Source organism: Ptychodera flava, chromosome 22 (genome assembly GCF_041260155.1).
Source record: "Ptychodera flava strain L36383 chromosome 22, AS_Pfla_20210202, whole genome shotgun sequence".
NCBI classification, from domain to species: Eukaryota; Metazoa; Hemichordata; class Enteropneusta; family Ptychoderidae; genus Ptychodera; species Ptychodera flava.
The window spans coordinates 2,632,084-2,642,413 of NC_091949.1; positions in this window are offsets into that span (position 1 = coordinate 2,632,084).

A 10,330-nucleotide genomic window follows, 5' to 3' on the forward strand; every position below is an offset into this window, starting at 1 on the left:
ATTCTGCGCACGCGCTGTCCTCGTCCTCAACAAAATTTCACACCTGATTGGTCGCTTTATCGGTTGAATCTGATTATCTTATTGAAAACGTTAGCCAGAGAATAATAGGGTATGACAAACCTTATAGCAGAACAGATGTCACCTTAAAGTTGCACTACTGTTTTATCGGACATATTTGGGGCCTAGCCAATTGGACCAGGAGTATTATGCCAAGGCGGACATGGAAACGGCGTATTTTGCCACTTTGCTTGCCCTTCTATGCTAGTGTGGACGCCTACTAACGTAATTTTGGTCACGGGAGTAGCGACGCTGTGAAAAGTCAAAATTTAAAGCTATGTGAAGGAGAAGCTTCACCTTTTTAGTCATTTCATCGAACATATGTCGGAGCTTATTACTTATGCTCGCTGAATGTATACACAATTTGGCTGTTGACGGTTGGTTTTGCCGGTGTTACTTTATTGGCTAGTGAGCATATCTTTTTGTAAGCTAATAGCATATAGCTTTGTCGCCATCTGTTTCAGTGAAAATGAAGATCGATTCACTTGGTTTTCTTTAAAATATGTCTGTTTTTGTCTATCTGGATTTGTTTTCTTGGAGGATTGTGAAACTTTAATCATGTACGATCGACTTATAGGTGCAATTGAAATAAGCAGCAATGTTTCAAAGACGAAAGATCGGTGGGTATACGAATAGACGCACGCAGTTGTGCTGTAAACGTTATCGAGTTGGTCTGCATGTTACTCGTGTGAACCGATTCAGAGACCTTCAACATCAATCACTGTCACAAAAATGAATGATTACAGAAGGGGTAACGCTGGTTCAAGTTGCCAGATCGCAAGATAGAGTAGTGTAGTGTTAGCTTATAAGGCGGCCCTGGTCTCTATGATTACTGTAGGAGTTTGAATGGCCACGCCTGCCAGTTTGTCTTTTGTTGAAGGGCTTCCTTTGTTACCGCAGCACTCTACAGTCGCAAAGACAGAAATCGAAATTAAATTTGCATTACGTCAAGAAGTGCAACCCGACACTGAGTGGTGATGTCGCTCCATTATCCTTATGAAGTCAGTGATTGCATGTAAGCCTATATGCTAATGCTACCTCCCGATTTTGTTTCTCCTCATCAACGTTTTTCAGTTGGGTTTTCTTCTATATGATGAAAACATCGCTAATTTGGTAAACACTCTGTGACGCATATGGCAAACTCGGATAATTTCGCCACATGGTTGTACGGTTTTCCAAACCTCTGTATGATTTTCTAACCATGTACCAAACATGTTTGAAAAACTGAATGAATACGTTGCAAATTGATGAAATTTTCTGAAAGCGGAAATGTATTGCTACCGCGAACAGTTAGTATATTGCAAATAAAAATCAACCCGTATATCCATGGTGGCGTATTCATAGTGTGTACACTGGATAAAAACTCGTTCTTATTCCAGATTGAACTGATTTAATCGTCTGAAATCTTGTCGTAAAAATATAACAACAGTACTAGCCGATTATGCTCCCAGACAACGTACGCTTTACAAAGTAATAACATATGTTTGTGTTCATTTTTAAAATACGTAAACAAGCGAAGTAACTGCTATGTGCATGCCACCGAATTGTGTTAACCAGACCTGGTGATTTTTCGAAGTTTATTTCAACATGACTCTTGTTCACAAGCTGTACTGCTGTATCACATAAATAACATCACATTTTTATATTGGTAGTAATATAGTTGTTAATATGCGCATTGATGTTTATATGAAGACAACTGTCGACTTGTTCAAAACTAGAATATTGTATATTTGTGGTGATACCATAGTTTCGTCATATCAATAATCCTAACTATTTAAACGCTGCACTATTAATACCAAGGTAGGAATAAATTTTGATTTCATTTTACATCCTCAAGCGACAAGTGGGAATTTTAATATAGCATTTCGCTCCTAAATTACAAGAGTGACGCATCTTGTGCATTTGTTACAAGGGAAAGCCGCCCTGTAGAGGTCATGGTAAAATGCTGCCTACTCTACAAGTCCATAAAAATAATTGAAGTCCTTCACAAGCATTCTGTTTTTGCATTATAGTCATGTATCAGCCCGAAGGAAAGCACTGAGATGCATAATGCACCAGGCAGGCAAGGATCACCTTTGCCTCAGGCGATGCATTGATATGACTTGGCTTTTAGGCAACTATTTTACAGCATTGGAACACAGTAACTAGTTTTAACACAACTAATTCTTTCAATATGCTTAATATCGCGTAAAACAAAGTTGAGCCAGTTGCTTGACTGTTGCCAGTTTAGAAGTCACCCGATGTAATATATCAATGGAGCAGAGACAGCACGCAGCTGCTCTGAAAATCTACATCACCATTGGGCTTTCAAATCACTGTTTCCGGTATGTTTGCACAACACCGTAAGCCTTGGTAATCAACACCGATATATGTAATATATATTTTATACCTAAACTTTTTTCACAATTAATTATTAAATTCATTTTTCGCTCTTTCTGGTACTTGCTAATATAAGACCCGTGCAAGTAATTTCGGAGAAATATTTATAAGTGTTAGTGCAATATAAAAGTTGTCTGTCTTGACTCAGCTTGGTCATAGCATCATTTGTTATCTGTTTTACACGAAATGAAAGGAAATATAACCAAGAATTAGCTTATATTGGCAAATTTTAGTTTGTAAAAATGACATAGTGACAGAGTATGCCATAGAATATGATATTACGTCATATAATTGCTGCACAAGTTACTGCGATGTGGATACATATCAAAACTATCCGTAACACAACGTCTGTTGTTTCAAACCTACCGGGTATACTTTACTGCAAACATTTATTAACATATATTGGATAGCTTTGAATTTAATGAAAAATCATACGCATACTATCACTAAGGCTCTTTGTAACAGTTTCATGGTCACACAGGAACAACGTGTGTCGCCCATTTTACAAAATGTCCTCAATTGGTTGCGGTATTGACGGTGACAGAGAGGCAATTATTTGCATTTTACAATGCCTGCGGAATAGGCCTCTACATTCTAATGTGCGATTATACACAGCGCTTTCATTAAGGCTGCACGGAAAAAACCCCTTTCCATCGTCACATATTTTGAAATCAAATGCGGAGATTACACTCACGTCACTAACATTAGAATAGTTCAAGTTGACGTCAATAATAATTTTTTGTCAGATAATGTCTGTGGCGATTTCCCATTCTTTTCGATCAGTTTTATTAACATGTATGTATGGAGAGGTGATCAATATCCGAATTCAGTTGAAGAATCACTCGCCTCATTTGGTAGAAATCTTTACAAGAATATAGTCAGTAGAGCACGTACAGCGGTGAATCTGTTGGCTTTAATGGCACTCTAAGGAAAGTATCTCAAGAAAATGTTGTAAACACACAGAATGTTTTGAAATACCGAGAAGCTTATAAATTTTTCAACAAAGGATTTTATTATTCTTCAGGGAATATCTATTAAATTAGAATGGTAAGAGTGGAAGCGGGAAAACGTCCACAGTCCTTACAGCATTTCAAAATCTTAATTCTGCTATTAAATATTAAGATTAACACTTTTCTATCGGATTAAAGGATTACGCTTAGATCTTTAAAAAATCATAGAAGGGGTGAAGATTTCAAGGATTAAAGTCAAAATTCACAGCAAGATAATCTGAAACCAAAGCTATCTTATCATTGCTGCAGTTTTTGCTCAAAGTGTTCCTTTAAGCATCATAAATTCGATCCTTCCTCGCCAACTTACACGGCAAGAAATCAATATTTCATTGTGACTCTGAGAATCAGCTAACGTTACGATGCACAAATGTAATCTATCTAATACAGCCATTCTTACATTCAGCATTTCCGCATTGACATTAGAACTATTCAAAGAAAAAAATTAGGTTCAATAAACTTTGATATATTGGCGGTATAATATCATTGCCATGTTATGATTCATTATTTACTGAAAGGGAACTGAAGTTTTATGTTAATTATTTACACCATGACTATGGATAACATCAAGACTGTCATCCAATTTCCCCTAGATGAAAAAGAAGACTAAGATAGGGGATCTATAAAGCGCATTTCGACAGCAAGTTGTCCCTCTTCTGATTAAAAAGTCACGCAGAGACCATATTTCATTTTGTAAAAAGTCGCGAGTCAAAAGTTCACAGCAAAGAGTATTTTACTTGCTTAATTCGCTATTATGTTGGTGAAAATTTCATCAGAGACGCCAACAAAAATATTGTCAATTACAGCATATCCCCAAAACCAATTTTCAAAAATTCTGTACGGGAGATTTATTTTAATATCAATTTAATAGCCTGTCAATTAGGTTGATATTATAAGATGTGGCTTCAAATGTATTTTCTTGTAAAACATGTGACAAGTGGCTTATCGGTTGTCTTTGACACAGCCTTTAACTGCCTTTATATCAAATGTCCCAACAATTTACCGTTATAGCAAGTGACTTAAATGCCACAACCCGAATATATGTTCCCTCTTGTGATAAAGGTGCAAGTCTTGACACTGAGTGGGAAAATGAAACACTGTTTTATCACTCAACATGAGCTACTTCTAGTCAACTACAACATTTCATTAATAAATATCAGCAGAAATTTATTACTGGACTTCTTTCATTTAGAATAATGGAATCATGGAAAGTCTTAATAACGACATATGATTGTTTCTTCCATAAAAGTCAGTAGATTCATTGCCATCACAGAAAATCTATCGTTTTCTTATCACGATGATAAATTGTTTGATAACTCGTAAATAAGCTTTGTTTGTTTGTTTTGTTAGTTTTTGATTGTTTCACAGTTTCAAAACACCACAAACTGGCTATAATGTGTTCCTCTATCCACTTATTCCTCCTTTCGACGGCCTTTGGGGGAGTCAAAATATTGCTTCCCTCAAGGTTCCACTTCTGTTGGTGCCATTCGATGAGCTGATGCCACTCACTCAGTACCTGTGTCTCCCTCTTGATCATTATTTTTATCAATGAACTAAATTAGGAAGTAAATCTACAAAAAGTTCCGTTTACAAACGTATATTCATCACCCCCCCCCCCCATCTCTCTCTTTTTTAATCATCGTTCACACTTCATCTTGCAGGGTCTTTTTGAGCAATATTTGAATTGGTAGTGATTCAGCAAGTTCTCACTCCGACGCAACTTTGGAGTATTTACATTTGGATCAAGTTTTCTGAAGTGCAAGAAATAAAATCAGCGCTTTCACAAGTCTATACCGCTACCAACGCCATTTTGTTATCAGTGGCGATGACTTCTGTCAGAAATGAAATTGACATCTTGAGAGATGAAATATTAAATTAATGTCAAGGCAAACAGCGCAGTGTTACAACTGACGAACAATGACAGGCGACGCCATCTTGACAGTGCATCTCTGATGTACCTAAGCGGACGGCACACGCGAGGTCACACAGTAAGTCAAACATTCCATTTGACTGCAAAATCAAATCTTCTGTGGGTCTTACTCCTGTCACTCGGTAACAAGGTCACACTGACAGTACCCTTTAATCGAGGTCATGAGGTTAAATTCTTCAAGACAATTCCGAGATTGCAAACAATAAAAATACGATGAGTACTTACGATGCGTAAGTTGTGTGGTCTTTCGTATAAAATATTAACTGCAATTTTTCATCTGCTATTGCAAATCAGGTTCATCTAGTATGCGATGACGAATCAGTCAGTCCTCAGTTTGCTGCTATAATTGTGTTAATTTACATGTTGCCCTATTTCCAGTATCATGTGTACTATTCAATATTCATGTTATGCTAGGCTTACTTTTGCTGCCTCTGATTTTGCACTATACAGCACATGTCAATACGTCGTCACTTTCGGCGATCGTGTAAATTGTTTCATCAATATAGCTCAATTGCATCGTAATCAGACATCGAATGCCGTGTTTGTATACAACATACTTAGAATCAAAGTTAGTTTTAATTTTTCTCTCTCACTATTTCTGGCTAAATTATTGTGTACAAGCAGTCAGTATTAGACCTTAGTCATGAAATATTCTTAACAGTCAGCCTCTTGTTCAAATCAGTTAACACATAATCCCAGCACGCCTAGCGTTTCATCAGCAGCAACTTTCAAAGAGACGACTGGAAATTCCAGGATAATTAAAATATAACGGGATTTTGATCGCTATGTAAAATCCGAGTATATAAACATTCCCAGGACCAAATGTGGGTAACAATTAAAATCTAAGTGTGAAAAATGTTAGTAATGATAATATTGATTTGATGAAAAAAAACTAATCAACGTGCATAGCGCTGGTGTAATAAATCTATGTTCATCATTTAAATGACAAGCTACCAAATATTATGACAGATAAATGTCATGAAATGATTACAAATGACGGTAAAAGAGATAATGTGACTTGAAAGTCTTTGCTATCAACTTCACTCTGTATATTTTGTCAGGAGATGGTAAACGTAGCTTGATTATTGAGTCTTTTTCTCGGCTGATGAACATTCTTTATTTAACTACTACTTTCCAGTTTAAGGTTGATTTAAAGAACAATTGACTTCTTGGCTCATGATTGGTTGGTTGATCATGATTGATTGATTTATTATACTGATGACTTAATTTAGAAGAAATAGTTGAATTTGGACTTCCACTTACTAATTTTAAAGTTATGTGACTGATCAAATAGATTCATATAGCCCCAGTTTCCAATGAAATTATTAAATTGCAATATACAATTACAAAAGACGTAAAACTTGTAATGAGAGTTGAAAATAACCGGTACCATATTAATTGATACAGATGAACTAATTTCTGATAATCATGGAATTTTATATTTCCAGGTATTGTTAATGTTGTTGTTGTTGTTGTTGTTGTTGTTGTTGTTGTTGATATTGTTTGGTAAATCTGATCAAAAAGAAATTTCGTGAATGATTCAATTCCATGATAAAACCACGTGACTTCGCATTCAGTGTCACAAAATTATCAGGAAAATTTACGGGCTAAAAATATCAACCATCTCTCTTTCTGATTATTTTCTCTGGCTGAGAAAATCAGAGAAACAATCTTTATCCCATGTTAGCAGGCAAATTTTATTTTTAGCCACACAGCACGATGGTCCAGTAATAAAAATGTAATATTTTACTACTTGCTGAGAAAATTTGTAAGAATTCATCCAAATAAATAATGACGCATTTTAAGACGAAATAATTCCTCGTCTTAATCAAGAGATACATCGCATCAGTGGCATGTTTGTCTTTAAAGAAGAAATAACAGACCTTGTACATTTCCTCGTGTTTTATTTTAAAGAAGAAGTAACAGACTTTGTACATTTCAAGGTGACACAGGGTTTGCTACAATGCCCTTCATCATAATCCACCGATTCTACTACCAGACAACTCAATCAGGCCTATGAGATTTATTCACTTTCACAGGAAATGCAATCAAGTCGCCAAGACATCTGTGTTATAAGTCTGCAGCATAAGTTCGACAAACGCCAGATTAACTCAATTTTAACCGGAGGAAACATCACAAAAGTCAGTTTGCTTTCAAGTATAAGCTGTCACACGATTGAAAAGGAAAACAGGCACATCATCTATATCAAATTACATAAATTAAATAATTTAATTTGCGGTCTTAATATGGAAGTGGCAAACGCGGAAATTTTTAGAATTGCGAATTTTATAAACGCAGGGATTAGTTTAGGTATTCTGTTGACTTGCAAACGCTCCATTCTGATGATAAAATAGCACACCGTGATTAAATTAAAGTGTGATTTGGTTTGCCTGAACAAAGACGGTACGGGCTTTTGGTATATTGGTTTTGAATGGAATTATGCACAAGTCAAAAGACTTTTGGTTGTCATGCTTGATAGGATGGTAAACACTATGCACGGAACATCTAAGAGGACAATAACATTCAAGAATGATACTGTTGATTTATTTGTACTATTCTAACACTGTCAAGGCGTCCCTTTTGTTACTCAAACTCAAAAGAGCCGGTACATTTGTACCCCATAATGTGAAGTGTAACTTATGTACTGAAAAAATTTCAACCGCTACCGAATATATTTCACAATATTGAGATTGAAGTTTTGCTCCTTGTGAAATATAAGATTCAAAAGAATATACAATTTTTGTCAGTGTTTCGTTAGTGTACCAATAATTACCTACATACTCGTTTTGAACGATAAGAAACGTGTTTCTGTTTACTTGCCTTCGTGTCTATGAGATGTTTGTATTTACATTTCATCAAAGGATAGATATAATGTTTGTCCGCTTTTTTTGGTCAGCCAGACTTCCTCTCCATGGCCTTTTAAGTTCCCTCATTACACTGGAAACGTATCCTATGTTATAATTCATTTACACCTTGGGTTAACATTGGTCAAGGGATAATTGCATTAGCAACTTTTCGCTGATTCATTTTATTATTGCTTGCAACATAAAAAAAAACATACAGTATACACACATCGCGTACAACGAATAAAAAATCATAAAGATTACTGGGGTATCTTAAATATTTATTTTTGTAATGATTGCTACTTGTGAGCAAAGCCCGGTTACAAACATGCCACCCTCTAATTAAAACATTCGCACTGATACCGTCTTGTGGTGATAATATGTAAAATTGATGGAGACTGAGAATTATGATTATAAGTGTGATTGGCAGATAGGCCACGAAACGTTAAAGTTTTCATTCTTATGAAATATTCAACAAGGAAAAAGCGATAAACTGCTTTTCTTGGCATCTTAGATTAGTTTAACGGCACGGTGTGCAATATCGTCATCAACCGTGACCAATCGATTTTTATGGTGTCCCAATTATCGCCTACTCTAATATGGTTTATTTTTAAAGTCGCGTCGGACCGCTCAATCGCTGATTCATAACTTTTGTTTTAATCCTAAAAGCTTTGTTTATTTCGAGTCAATGATGTAAATATTGTTGATGTTGTTTACGTAGCTGCATATCCAGTTTTGTCGTACTTTTAAAATTATGCGTTGACAAATTCGTCCACACTGATTTCAGAAGATGGGGCCTTACTCTGTACGCAGCTAGTGAAAAAACCAAACAGTGTCTGTTCTCACTTCATTTATCGATAGCTATGACCAAACCGATATTGTAAATGATAATAGGATTCCCGAACAGAACTTGTCATTACATAGAGACATGTCACAAGTTGATCGCATGGACGTACGGCATCGTCATTGAAAGTACTACTCAACTGCATTACATCATTTTGTCCTGCACCAGTCAATCAAACGTACGATCGGAAAACGTCAGTATCCTCGATTCCAGCAATATGGCTCGTCCTGCCGTAGATCACTTCCTTCTGTAACGAGTAAAATTTATAATATTAACGCTATGGCTTGCCAAACACAAACTTAGATGACAGTTTCACACAAATTAATGTGAGAAGTGAGCGATTCAATTCTTTCTCTAAACATCCTCATTTTATCTGAAATAGCTCCAGTTACGGTAGACTTCGCGTGTACAATGAGCTTCCCAGGTGCTATGAATTAATAATAGATTCACACAAACGCTGGATAACATGTATATTCAACATGTTTTCACGGTGAATTATAAAATTACCGTCCATAATAATGACACGTATAACCATACGTATAAGCATTGTTTGCACCCTTCCCGACATTTTGGTAACAGTTAATAAATTTCAACAAACTGAGTGTATGTTAATTGATAAGCGAAATAGCTCAAAGATTTATATTTTACTCCGGCACTCTACTCCTTAATTGCTGTAAACGAGATTGCGTTTTTACATTGTCTTCTGCTCAGCATCGAAAAAGCATGCAGCTCACCGGTACGTATGAGTACAGCGCTATTTGTTTCACGATACGTTTTTACCAAAGCTTCTATGTGTAAAATGTGGCTCAGTGTACTGGATTACATTATGTTCACAAACTGTAATCCCTCAACCCGAACGGTAACCTTTTGTAGCTTTGTAAAGAGACTCGACCTATGGCAATAATGGAGCCCAATTCTTAAATTCTGGCGCCGACTCTTTGACCTCGTTCGGTAATCAACTTACACAAGAGCAATTCATTACAATACTGATGGATTTATTTGCAAGTTAAAGTTGAGAAATCGACAATAAGCATAGTACCTGTCCTTATATGGAAAATTAAACTGACACAACATTAAATGCGCTTGTACTCTATGATAAACGAAAACATCTCTATGACAACGATCATGAAATCGTTCAAGTGAAAGATTTGCCGGATAAATTTTGTAACAAAATGCACACCTACGTCAGAGTCTCAATAGATTATTAGCAGTACATTGGAAATGATAAAAATAACTTGAAAGAAACAGTTGCTGTGATAAAATCAGATAG